The sequence below is a fragment of the Dipodomys merriami genome, unplaced genomic scaffold (genome assembly GCF_024711535.1).
Source record: "Dipodomys merriami isolate MVZ:Mamm:240054 unplaced genomic scaffold, mDipMer1.0.p SCAF_31, whole genome shotgun sequence".
NCBI lineage: Eukaryota > Metazoa > Chordata > Mammalia > Rodentia > Heteromyidae > Dipodomys > Dipodomys merriami.
This window is the reverse complement of record NW_027204604.1, coordinates 3,433,089-3,446,568: the sequence shown is the minus strand read 5'-3', so window position 1 is coordinate 3,446,568 and position 13,480 is coordinate 3,433,089. Positions and strand designations below refer to the sequence as shown.

General features: G+C 39.4%; 1 protein-coding gene across 2 annotated transcripts in view; it reads left to right on the top strand.

Annotated features, from left to right (window-relative positions):
* The window catches only part of Kcnk2 (potassium two pore domain channel subfamily K member 2), a 174,399-nt gene that overhangs the window by 110,057 nt on the left and 50,862 nt on the right, over window positions 1-13,480 (top strand). The window lies entirely within an intron of this gene.

Genomic DNA, 13,480 nt, shown 5'->3' with positions numbered 1-13,480 from the left:
AGAACAATATATGATGTAATGTCAAAATTGGCTTGGAACAATGAAATCTTTGGGCAAATAATCTTTAATTTTCTTGTGTCTTTAATATGTCAAGGAGGGACTTGAATACAATTTTTACATTTTTTCCTAGTATTCTTTTTGCATATCACCTTGATCCATTTGTTTCCATAGACTGTGTGTGTTGTTATATGCTCATGTGTTATCCTAACTCGGCTTTTATAGCTTATGTTTTGATAATAGCAGGAACATATTAAAAATTAACACTAAAATGTGAAGATTACAGAAAGGAGCCAATTTAAAGCCTTGATGTGTTTCCTAGTCCCATTGTTTGTTAAAATGTTGAGTCACATGCTGGAGCAGTCTCATTTTTAATTGATTATGCAAACATTCACCAAGCCTAAAAGGCAGTAGGTTGGGTGTGCAGAGATGTCTGCTCTTAATCAGTTATTCAGGCTGAGGATCCACGTAGACTATTTCAGAGCAGACCCCATAACAAAACCGTGCGTGTCATTCTATGAAGATTGTAAAGGGTTTCAACTTTCCTCTTCATGGAAGGTGGTGAGTTTAAGAAAGGGCAGGAAACTGACTCATTTGTCACAGTCCTGAATGAATTTCAAGTGGGAAAAAATGCAAAGGGAAGTCTTTTTCATTGTAGGCACGTCCGCTTGCAATGAGATTTTGGGACTCACATGGGACTTATCCCTGGTTATGGGGTGAATTAAGATTCTAAAAGTTTCTATTATATACATTAATATCATTAATAAATTGGTCAGGAAGTTTTCATCTCAGCACTTTATATCAAAGTCTTTATTAAGAGAGCATGGAAAATTTATGGATGAATTTGCACTTAAAATTCTTCCTTAGGCAGGATTTTTTTTTTTAGTGTCCTGTCTATATACAGTCCACAGTAGTGCCAGCAAAATAAATGCCTCTGCATATTACTATTTGCTTTTGTTTTGAGGTCAAGAAACAATGTTTATGCTTACATTTTCCATCAGCCAGGTCAAGAGTTCTGTGGCTGTGAAAATCTGGAAGAAGGGCAACCTTCACTTCTAACCATAATAATAGGTTAAGTTTGAGGCATAGACATGTTGGCCATTTCTACCATGGAAATAACCATTTATTGTGTAAACTACTTAGAGATTGCAAGGGGAAAAAAATCCTCCCAGACTGAGTGAGGGAGGTCCTTTCTGTGCAATGAAAACTCCCAAGTCCAAGTTATAACTCATCATGATCTCCACTGAACAATTTTGCTAGAGACATAGTCATTACACAGACTTACTGTTGCATCATACGTTTATAAACTCTCAAATTTTGATTCTCCAAATTCAGTTAAGTTTTACAGGCATATACTTCATTGCATGAAAAAAAATAAACCATTGTTACTACTTTTACTCCAAATTATAGCCATTAAGGACAGTAGCTTATTATTTAGCTTATTTAAGTAGTTGCCTAAAGGCCCAAGTCTCATATTGTTCATGCAAGTATTTAGTCTTAGATGGCTTAAGTCATTCTGAGTCATTCACATGGGGACATTGTTATTCTGTGATCCTCTGACTTTGCACTAGATTAAAATTTAGAGCAGTTAGAAAAATGTAGCCTCTTTCTAAGGGTCCATTTGACACCTGAATTACGAATCATGATTATTCAAGATATAGTTAATGACATTGATGATGATTATAATTGTGTGACCTCCATTTATAAATAGTTATAGGAGGGGCTGGGAAGGTGGTTCAGTGGTAGAGCGCTTGCCTTGCATGCATGAGGCCCTGGGTTCGATTCCTCAGCACCACATAAACAAAAAGAAAAAAAGCCAGAAGTGGTGCTGTGGCTCAAGTGGTAGAGTGCTAGCCTTGAGCTGAAGAGCTGAGGGACAGTGCCCGGGCCCAGAGTTTAGGCCCCACGACCGGACCACCCCCTCCAAAAAATAGTCATAGGAACTGTTACTTATAGTTCTAAATGTGTTAACACCGATTATTTTGACAATAGAACTTGGGAAAATTTTAGGAAATAAATTTCAGTGGCTTTTACTGTGTGCCTAGGTCAGGCAATGCTTCATGAATATAGGCTGATTGTAGTTGTTCAAGGATTTTCCATTTTATTTTATGAAATTTCTTTTTATGTTTTAAGAAAATGGGATCTGAACATTATTTATTGGACATATGACCAAGGGAAGTTCAATTGTGCAAAAATAATATGTTGAAATTTAAGGTGTAGTTTTAAACCATCATTTCATATGTGCACACATTTTTCCCCAGCATATTACCCTTCTAAACTATTCACAAATTCTATATTCCACAGTTGCAGAGAGTAAAGTCCATCTTTAGCCCTTCCTTTTCTTTCATATTCCATTTCCAGGATACTGGCCAATCTTGCTGACCCAACTTTTAAAGTAGCTTCATAGTTTAACTCCTACTTAGTTGTCAGAAATCCATCATTTTGGTTCTTACAAGAAGCATTTCATGTCCCCTTTATTGTAGAAAGCTTCAGCCTAGAAATCTTTACTGGTATCCAAATTAATCAGAGCAGAGGTACCACACTCCCTTGCCTGTTTCTGATGGCAATATGCAGTTTCTATGAGGTTATAGATTTTTATGTGTTTGGATTGTCTCTGTATTCCAAATATGCAACTCATGTGGTACTTAAGTACTATTTTGAGGAGTAAAAACTAAATAATGATTCTAAGTGGTGTGAACTATGGCATGTTGCACATGAATACCCACTGGTTACCTGTGAGGCCACAGTCTTAGTTCTTTCAATGGATTTCACTATCACCTTGTTTTGTTTCTTTATTCATTTATTCAACATAAACTAAAAACATTGTTACTCTGCTGTCACAAAGATAAAGAATGCATTTGTGACTTCACACTATCCACAGGTCAATCAGGGAAACCAATGGGAAAATAAATATTGCTATTATAGTTGTTCTGGGTGCTAAAATCTGAACACTTAATGAGACTATGTTGATCAACAATGTGCTTCAATATCAGGGTGATTTGGTGGGAGAGTAAAGGGTAAGGATGTTTTTCATAGTGTTGTCCTAATTGGGACAAGAAAGAGAATTAGGGATTTGGCAAATAAATAAGAGCAGGGGCAATTCAGGCATGGAGAACTCGTGGAAAAGATCAAAGGCAAGAGACAGGAGGGTTTGTTCAGGTATGGCAGGTCATCTAGGACGGCTGGTTGTAGCTGAAGGGATTCATCCTCAGGATCCTGTAAGTCAGTGCCAGGGTAAGGGGCTCCTGTTGGATAAGTACTACTTTGGCCACCACTGGGAATATAAGGAAGTAAGGACATACACCCTACTTCAATCTCCTTTGAGAGTTCAAAATTATATAGATGAAGGACAATAGTAAGTCTTGGGTAATCAAATACCACATGGAACAATGTTTTCAGTGCAGTATGTGGGGAAGAAGGCCAGCATATGGACTGGAGCTGAGTGGAGAGATGAAAATGGAGGAGCTGGAGGTGAACTGGGCTTGGAGGAAACTGTTTTGTTTAAGCTGAGGGAGAAAAAGGACTGTGGCATGATTAAGCCCAAATCCAATGATTGTAATACTCTTGACTTATTTTTGGGAGTAGAAAGATGAGCCTTTGGGTAGACCAGCAGAATTCGTAACAGGAGAGTGGAAGACATTATTAACTGTTTTAGCTGGGCAAATGTAGTTTAATATAATTTTACTTTGAGGATTCTGTACCTAATAGAGTAAGATAAAGCATGGATTTTATTTAAAAAGTGAATTGAAAGGTTACAGTGACTTTAGGGGATGGATGTGTCAGGAAGAAAATAAGTGGATGCTGATGGTCCAGCTGAGACCCCAGTTAGTTGACCCTGGCTGAGGTCCATGGGGTGAGACTATTACCCATGATGCTTGGAGTTGGTGTTGAATGCAGGGAGGAAGATAGAATATTGAAAGAATTAGATGCAGGAAGCAACTGATCTTGGTGACTAAGAGAATGAAGAGGAGTCAAAGTGTTGAAAATGAAATTAATATTTAGGCAACAGACTTGTAATTCATAGAGAATCATATTAGTTGATTCTAAGACAAAGGAGTTAAGGGTTTTTATATGTTGTGTTATTTTAGGAAGCTTTATTATAGCATTCTTTCCCTCCCTCAACGTTTTTGTTTGTTTCTTCTTTAAGTCAGGCAGGCAAAGAATACAAGTTAGTTACTCAGCCTCTTGGAGCTTGCATTGAGGTGGAAAGGTCTATGGGCCAACCAGAAGATTCATAAACAAGAGCAGCATGAATGATGACAAGAAGAGCTACAGAAGATGCTCATGTGAAAGAATAGAGAAAGTCAGAGCAGGGAGTGGGAGGTATTCTAAAGAAGCTGATGCTCACAAGAATGCTCTGACAAGGTGACATTTAATCTGAAACCTGAAGATTGCAAAGACATCAGCAATGTAAGCAGATGTGAAAGACAAGTTCAGTCAGAGGGCACAGAAGTGGCAGAGATGCGAGGTGGGATGGATTTTGGCATGTTTGAGGAATGTAGCTGATACCAGTCTGATGGCAGACTCTGGAAATCTGGAGAAAGGGAGGCAGGGGGAAGAAGTGAGTTGCAGGATAAAGCAAGAGCTAGATCATGCCCAGCTCAGTAGATTACGGTGACATTCTGAAGTTAGTAAGAGGCCTTTGCAAGATTTTATCAGAGGAGAGCTGTAGTTTGACCTGTCCCTAGCTGCTCTTTTATGAACAAAAGCTGAAGCAAGAAGAGCAGTGTGGTATAATTGCTAAAGTGTGCATGGTTTGCCCAGACTTGATGTATTACATCCCCAATGCAACAGTATCAAAGATGGAACCTTGAAGAACTAGCTAAGTTCAGGAAGGTCCTGTTCGTTCTGTGTGCTCTCTTACCCTTCTGTCCTTCTGCCATTGGATATTTGACAAAAGAGAACCCTATCAGATGCCCATGCTGTGTTATTGAACTTCCCGGTCTGCAGAACTGTCAACCAAATAAACTTACTTTCTAACTACAGCTTGTGGAAGTCTGATACAGCAACACAAAATGCATAAAGATACAAATACACAAAATATATATGTTAGGAAAATGGAGGAGAGCAGAAAAGGAATAGGCCAGACTCGATCGTCAACAGGTAAGGACTGTTTATTGAGGAACAGCGAGGGACACAGACCTTCCTGCAGGTTTGGAAGTTGTGGTTGGGCCAGACAGTTGGGACAGGAGCTGGGTTTGTATAGGAGGTCCAAGCAAGGAGGCAGAGGTTAATAAAAAAGCCACTAGGTCAAGGATGGTGGGGGCCTTTTAGTTGGGCCACAATGGGATGTTTACAGCTGGACTCAGGTGGATTGCTCTGCCTGCAATTCAAACGAGTTCATACATACCTGGATTTTTGCCTGGCGTCTGTATGGGCCTGGGATAATAGGGTGGGGGTCAGTCCTTCAATATATACTCTAATAAAAAATGTATTTGACCATTCTTCCAGGTTCCTAGAACAGAATCTTACAGTCTTTGGTATCTTGTGAGTAATGGGAATGCCTTTGGGTCTCCATCGTTTGTTTCAATGGTGCCTGTGTTTCTGATAATGAAGTGACTCATATCTGGCCTTAGATCATTTTAGAAGTTGGTAGCCAGAACTGTCTTCATCTACAGCAGTAAGAGAATCCCGTAGAAGGTATAACGTATAGATGACAGAATGTTGCTTGGTTTATAGTCCTGAAGGTTGGGAAGTTCATGGGTGGACGTCCATAGCCTTCATCTCATGTAGAAGGTGGAAGGGGAAAAAGCACATTTGACAGAGATGGAGGGAGTTGCTGAATTTATTCTTTTATTGAGAATCACTTATATAATCCTGACTAATCACCTACCTAATCACCTCTTAAAGGTCTACTTCTAAGCACTGTTGCATTGGAGATTAAGTTACAAACACAAGGGTTTTGAGAGATGAACTGAAAACACAACAGAAACCAATTGTAATTAGATATCAGCCTTCTCTCGGGCCTACTGGGAAGGAAGAGTGGCCTGAAGTTGAGTGTTGAGTTCACTCACCAAAGATCAATGTAAAAGTTTAATCAAGCATGTCCCCGTAATGAATCCTCTTTAAAATACTTTAAGTAAGGTTAAGAGAATGTCGGGTTGGTGAATACATGGAGACATGTCAGAGATAGTTTATAAAACAATGGAATCCCTACCCTTGATCTGTGCTTCTGTGCATGCTTAATACATTCCTTTTACGTGGCTGTTCCTGAGTTATATTCTTTATAATAAACTAGTATTACAAATACGGAGATCTCCTGAGTTCTTTGAATCCATCTCTCAGGAGTGTGTGAACTTGAGGAGTGATTCTGAGAACCTGTGGATTTGTAGTTCATTAAAAACAAGTGTAGGCCGGGCGCAGGTGGCTCACACCTGTAATCCTAGCTACTCAGGAGGCTGAGATCTGAGGATCGCGGTTCAAAGCCAGCCCGGGCAGGAGAGACCTTGAGACTCCTATCTCCAATAAACCACCAGAAAACCGGAAGTGGCGCTGTAGCTCAAGTGGTAGAGCGCTCCCCTTGAGCTGAAGAGCTGAGGGACAGCGCCCAGGCCCAGAGTTCAAGCCCCACGACCGACCAAAAGAAAAAAGAACAAGTGTAGGCAGACTGGGGATACTGTTGGTATGTGGGGTAGGGCCAGTCAGGTGGGACTGAGGCCTCACCTGGTAGGTTTGGATCCCGTGAATTAATTTGTGTTGTTGGAAGCAGAGTTGGTATTAGGGTCAGAGAAATGATGGGGAAAAAAAACTTGACAAGGATGTAATTAATTAATAAGAAATCATGTTTACTTCAACTAAGGGGGTGGCAGTGAGGAAGATAAATCAAGGATAGATAAGTAAATTTTAAAAAGTTTATGGTGCAGATATACTTAGCTCTTAGAAGTGTGGCTTGGGCTAGGATTTAAATTTTAAGCCATTTCCGGAGTTAACATTTTGAAGTTAACATATTTTAAAGCTCAAAAGAAGTCAGTTAAAGTCTTGGAAATGCAGTTTACAAGAATGATATGATGAATCAGACATGGTGGGGGATACTGTTAGGTTTTTAAAAAGAGGTAGCCAAGTAAGAACAGCACCAGCACGCACGTGGTATTCAGGTAAGGGGTAGGTTTATTCAGTAGACTTGCTGGGACCAGGCAAGGTTGGCACTCCATGTGGCTGGAAAAGGCCTGGGAATGAGAGAGAGCTGGGAAGAGAGGAAAGAGAAAGAAAAGAGCCAGAAAAGAGCAGAGAGAGGGGAAGAACAGTAGCACTCACGTGGTATTCAGGTAAGGGGTAGACCTGCTGGGACCAGGCAAGGTTGGCACTCCACGTGGCTGGGAAAGAGAGAGCAAGAAAAGAACAGAGAGAGAGCTAGAATAGAACAGAGAGAGCAAGAAAAGAGCAGCAAGAGGGCATCTGGGCCTGGGCTAGGCCTTATCTAGGGTATGGGTGGGGAAAGGTGTGGCCACATCAAATTCAGATGTGACCTCAGCGGATGCAGATGTGACCTCTTCCAGGTGTCCCAGTTGCCTAGGTAACGCAGGTACTGGGTGGAGACTTTGCTGCGAGGAGGGTGGAGTCTGCTCGGAGTCTGCTCGCCATCCAGGAGCGGACCTTACAGATACCTATAGTCCCAGCCCTTGGGAGGCTGAGACAGGAGGACAGAAAGTTTGAAGAGTCCATAGATAGACCCTGTATTGAAAAAAAGAAAAAAAAAAGCAATAGACAATTACATTTGATTTTGAAGTTAAAGATTAGAATAAAATTAAGATGATTTTATTACCTGAGGCCATTAAGCTGTAATTGATAATCACATTAATACAGAACTATAATTCTATATTAATAGATACCCATAATTAATACAATTTGATATAATTAAAATAACGAACTTTTCCACAATGAAAATTGAACCAAAAAAGGGTTCAGAGTTATCTCAGTGTATCTCTCAGTTGTCATGATTTCTGCATATTGGAATGCAAATAATAAAGTCACCATTTTGATGTGCAGTGAATTTAAGGTCTGAATAGAAAACATTACCTTGGAATGGCATGTGTCATGTTTACAAGAACTCTTCTACCGCTTAAGAGTTGACATTGAATTTAGATATGCAGGTTTTATGATTCTTTTTGTTTCCTTGGGTTGTGGTTTTTTTCTTTTTTGGTCTTATAGATTGAACCAGCCACTGGAGTTTTCAATTTGCTTTTATTTAAATTGAATTGCTTCAGCTATTATGATCTGATCATAGAGCTACTGCAAATTTACATCCTGCCAGTTTGACACAATGTTTAATTGATTGGAAAGAAAAGGAGAGAAAGAAAGCAACTTTAACAAGCAATTTAATACCAGTGCATGTTGGAAGTCCAGAGAGTTATGTTGCCAACTATGAAATATGCTGAGCTTGTTTTCAGCAAGAAGTATATGCTTTTGCTGTTGTATGTAATAGGAAATTATAACTTAAAAATGTGAGCGGGGGTGGGGGGAGAGTCTCAGTTTGCTGTTCAACTTTGTGACCGCAGAAATCACTATCTGAGCTTGGAATTGAAGGGGCTTGAAGTGGTGGTGTAGAATTTGACAGCCAGCAGTGGCTTACGGCATGATGTCACTGCAGCTTTGGGTGTTGAGTGCTAACTTATAAATTTAGTGCACTCGTAACTCTGTGGCATTTCACCAGTCTCTTAGAGAACTATGGATTTGGGAAGCACATTCTAAATCAAAGTTAAAGTTTTTACAGACAAATTAAAAAGAGAAATAGATTTTCACGGTTACTTTCAACTTCAACTCTAATTACTTTGCATTTCCTTTGGACCAAACTGTTAAGGAAGATGCTTATTTCTGGGCATCTAGGGATGGAAATGGAAGGGGAGTGGAGGGGAGGGAAACGGAATAGAAGAGAAGTAAAGGAATAGAAAGGAAGATGTTAATAAGTTAAATAATGAGTTGTTTTGCATCTTTGCTTCTCTGTTCCTCCTCTGGGTCCCTTAATGCAAATGAAACTCATCTCCAGAATGTTAACGTAAGTCTCTGCCATTTAAATTCTGCATATGGGCTTACTTATTTTCTAAGTAGAGATGCATTTGTCACCAAAAAATGGCACAGGAATAGAGGTTAAGTTTGCAGAGTCCAAAAATCACATCAGCTGAATTACTGCATATGGAGTAGGGTAGACTGCTACACAATAATGAAATAGATTAGTCATCTTCTGTCTGCATGTTTGTTACATCAGGCAAGAAGGTTCAGATCAGAACACCCAGTACTGCTAGTACTCACAATCCCGTGCTGATGGAAAATGTTAAGGATGTAGACTTCCTTGCCCCTTCTTTAATTTAATAGGATAATACAGAATAGTATAATATTGCTCTAATAGAAATTCCATTGAGAGGAGATAGTCATTGGGTATTAGCAGAAACATCCTCCTTGTCTCTGGCCTATTTGAATCAAGAGTCACTTGTATTCTAAAACAAAACACACTTATCTTTAATTCTTCCATTTAGGGAAGGGTTTCAGTAACATATCTTTAATGTTCTGGAAAATGACCACTGCCAATTCTTGTAATCTTGATATTATCTCTCAAAAACGGAAGCAAGGAATCTCTATCCACCCCTTCCTTTTTTTTCTTTGTAGGTTCTGGGTTTTGAATTCAAGGTCTGGGCACTGTCCCAAGCTTTTTTGCTCCAGGCTAGCTCTCTACCACTTGAGCCACAGTTCCACTTCCAGCTTTTTGGTGGTTAAGTGGAGATAAGTCTCATGGACTTTCTTGCCTGTCTTGTCAGTGAGACAAAGAGAAGCTACATTTTGAGAGGCTGAACTGGGAGTCTTTATTGGAGAACTAGCCTCTGCTGGTGGGCTCCTGTCTCAAAGACCTGCAGCCAAGCACAGAGCTTGAATAAAACTTTTAAAGACAAAAAAACCACCTGTTTGGGTGGGACACCCAAATGCAACCAAAGCAGACCATATAAGAAGTAGCTTGGGTACTATCAGACCTTTCTATCTAGGGAAGTAGCTCAGGGGTCAGCTTCAACTTTCCATATAGGGGATATACCTCAAATTTTCCATATAGGGAGATACTTTGCTATTCACTGGCGAGTGAATCAAACTATTTAGGGAGGTAAGAACAAAGCTCTCCTGGGGCTAAATAGCATGATGTCTGCTATTCAACAAATGGCTTCTCTTACCTCCAGGTTTTTCAGTGCTGGGTGGTAACCCCTCTCCACCCAGCAAGGCACCAGGATGGCTGTGAGAAGTTACTAAGATGCAGCCTCCTTGCTTCACCTGGGCTGGAGATCCTCACATCTCAGCCTCCTGAGTAGCTAGGTTTACAGAGGAGAGCAACTGTACCTGACTTCTTCCCCTTTCTAACCTCTGAAATACAATGCTGTTTGCCGTAGATTGTAAACTGTATACAGCATCTGGCAGACCAACAGAGATGTGGATATGGTGGGCTGATTATGAGAGCAATCTGGTTTGTAATTATATTAAGTGTTTCATTTGGTAAGGAAGGAATGTCTTCACATTTGTCCAGGTAATGCTGCTACATATTTGCTTTCTTCTCAATTATTTTTTTTCTTTTCATTATTTTTGGTTGTTTTTTTTTCCTTTTTTTATTGTGAAAATACTGTACAGAGGGGTTGGACTTGTGAAAGCATACTGTTGGAAAATTGGCATTGTTATGTGGTATTGTAAGGACAGCATAATGTTTATAAAAGAAGTACCTGTGCCAAATGAGGTTCATGTTTAAGTACTGTGGTTTATGTGCACAAAAGTACATTATAGCTATGACTCATTTTAAGTGGAAAGGAATCCCATGAAGCCAGGTCTTAGTTCTACCTAAGTACTGAGAGAAATGGCAACAATATTAACAATAGAAAGTCATGAGTCATCAAAAAGTACACATTAATTTTTGTTCTTGTTGTTGGTCATGGGGCTTGGTGTTATCCTGGGTGCTGTCCCTGAGCTTTTTTCCTCAAGGCTAGTGCTCTACCACTTTGAGACACAGCACCACTTCTGGTTGGTGGTTAATTGGAGATACTCATCTCACAGACTTTTCTGCTTGGTCAGATCTCAGCCTCCCTGAGAAGCTAGGATTAGAAGTGTGAGCTACTGGCACCAAACTCTTTCTATTTGTGTGTGTGCGCCAGTCCTGGGGCTTGAATTCAGGATCTTGGCAGTGCCCCTGAGTTTTTTTCCTTTCACTTGAACCACAGCTCCACTTCTGGATTTTTGATAGTTAATGGAGATAAGAATCTCATAGACTTTACTGTCCAGGCTGGCTTTGAATCCTGATCTGTATAGATTTCAGCCTCCTGAATAGTTAGGATTACAGACATAAGCCACCAGTACCCAGAAATTTGCATATAATTTTTAAATGAATATCCTCTGCTTCTTTCTTTTTCTTCATAGTTCAGTAAAGATTCAACTAAGAATTGTGACTTATATTTGTGAACCTCTGAAAAGTATAAATAAGCTTCATGGATCTAGAACCATGTGTTTTGGATAGAATGTCCCTGGTGTATATCAGATTCCCAAAAGGCTTCTTCTGTATTAGTCCATAACCAAATACTTAACAAAAGCACTTAAGGGAAAAAGAATTTGCTTAACTCACAGTTTCAGAGGTTCTAGTCCATTAAGGCATGGGGATGTGGCAAAGCAGAGCAGCTCACTCATGGTGGCCAGGAAACAGAGAGAATGCCTATGCTTGGGGACTCCTTCCTTTTCCTTTTTAATACATCAACATCTCCATCCTAGGGGATGGTACCTCCCCTATTCAGAGCAGGTTTCCCCTCCCTTATCTGCTCTAGAAACAACTCACTGACTGCATCCATAGGTGTACTTTAGTAATCTCCTCAAGCACTTCTCGTTCTAATTAAGACTCACCATCACAGGTCCATAACCTACAAAAGAGTTTAGAACCATTGGGTTGAATAATTTCTATCTTAATTTTCCCATTAAGAATGTAATTTTGTGCCACTGCAAAGTTGGAGAGAAATGAAATCTTGTGTTTGAAACACTGTCATTTACTAAGTAGATTGTAGCAAACTTAATAACTGAGAGTTGACTGTAGTGTCCAGAAGGAAGCCACATGGAAATCACTTATACAATGAAGCAAGGCTTATGCTGCTGCTTAGTTCTGAGTGGTATTATAGTCTCAAATATTTTCAGTTCTTCCCAACTTTGGCAGATTCTGAGTTGTTTTCTATAAACATGATGAGATACTGTATTTTAGAGAACTGGAGTATTACCAATCTCATTTTAGAAACTGGAAGAGAACAAGGGAAGGGGTGGCATAGTTAAAACAATGAAACACTTTATTTGACTTATGTAACTGTAACCCCTCTGTGAGTTGATTTTACCATAACAATAAAAACTGCAATTTTTTAAAAAAATAATTCTAAGTGCCAAAAAAAGAAGTTAGTCTATTCTTTTGGAGCTTGATGGGGGTCGGGAAGCTAGAAATAGTTGAATTCTGACAACTAAAAGCAGATTGTCCTGATATAGTCACTGTTAATGCTGGAAAGAAAATAAATTACAGTCCTGATTGTGAATCAGGTTTCATAAACTCTGTGTTTTCATGATGTCTGCGGGTTGACTTTTCTTAATGCTCACTGGAAGTTTGAAGGTACGCAGTGCTAATAACATTTTGAAAACCAGGGAAATGCTAGGCAGTGTATGGAGATCACGACACTTCAGAAAAGGTGTTTTGCTTCTGTCAATAAAGAAAAGTCTTTTTTACTGGACAACATTTAGTATGAAAATGGTAAAGAATTAATGGCATTCACTTTTTAAATGAAAAGCAGTGAGCTTTCTTTTGGAGGCTCAGTAGCAAGTACAAACATATTAGTTAACAAAGGAGAGTCAAATAAACAATATAATGAATATAGAGGGATATGTAAGTCCTTCTCTGTAGCTGATCTCTTACTTCCATGTCTGTCTGTCTTTCTGTCTGTCTATCATCTGTCTTAAGATTTTATTATCTCTAAGTCATTATACAAAGGAATTGCCATTTAACAAAGCAGTTTGTGAATACAATACATCCAGCATTGTCACTATTCCTCCCAACCAGCCCCTTCCTTCACTTTTCTTAATTTTGTAGGCTATACATTGCATTCTTGCTTGCATTCTCTTCCTCTCCTCTTCAGTCATGAGTCCACTCATTTCTTGGTATCATCCTACGAATCATTGTGTACACACATACACATGCATGCCAGTGTGTACACATTTATTATGCATTTGAAATTTGTACCTGTTTTGCTACCTCCACATAGAAAAAAATTTTATCATCTCTTGAAGATTTGCTACATTATTGTTGTTGATGTTGTTGTTGTTACTGTTATCTTACTTTTGCTGGTAGCGAAACTTGAACTCAGGGTCTAATGTTCTCACTTGGCTTGCTTTCTTACCATTGGTCATATACCAGTTGAACTTTGCCTTAATCACCACATTTTTACTGGTTAATTGGAGTTGGAAGACTTTTCTGTCCATGCTGGCTTTGAACCACAGTGGTATAGGT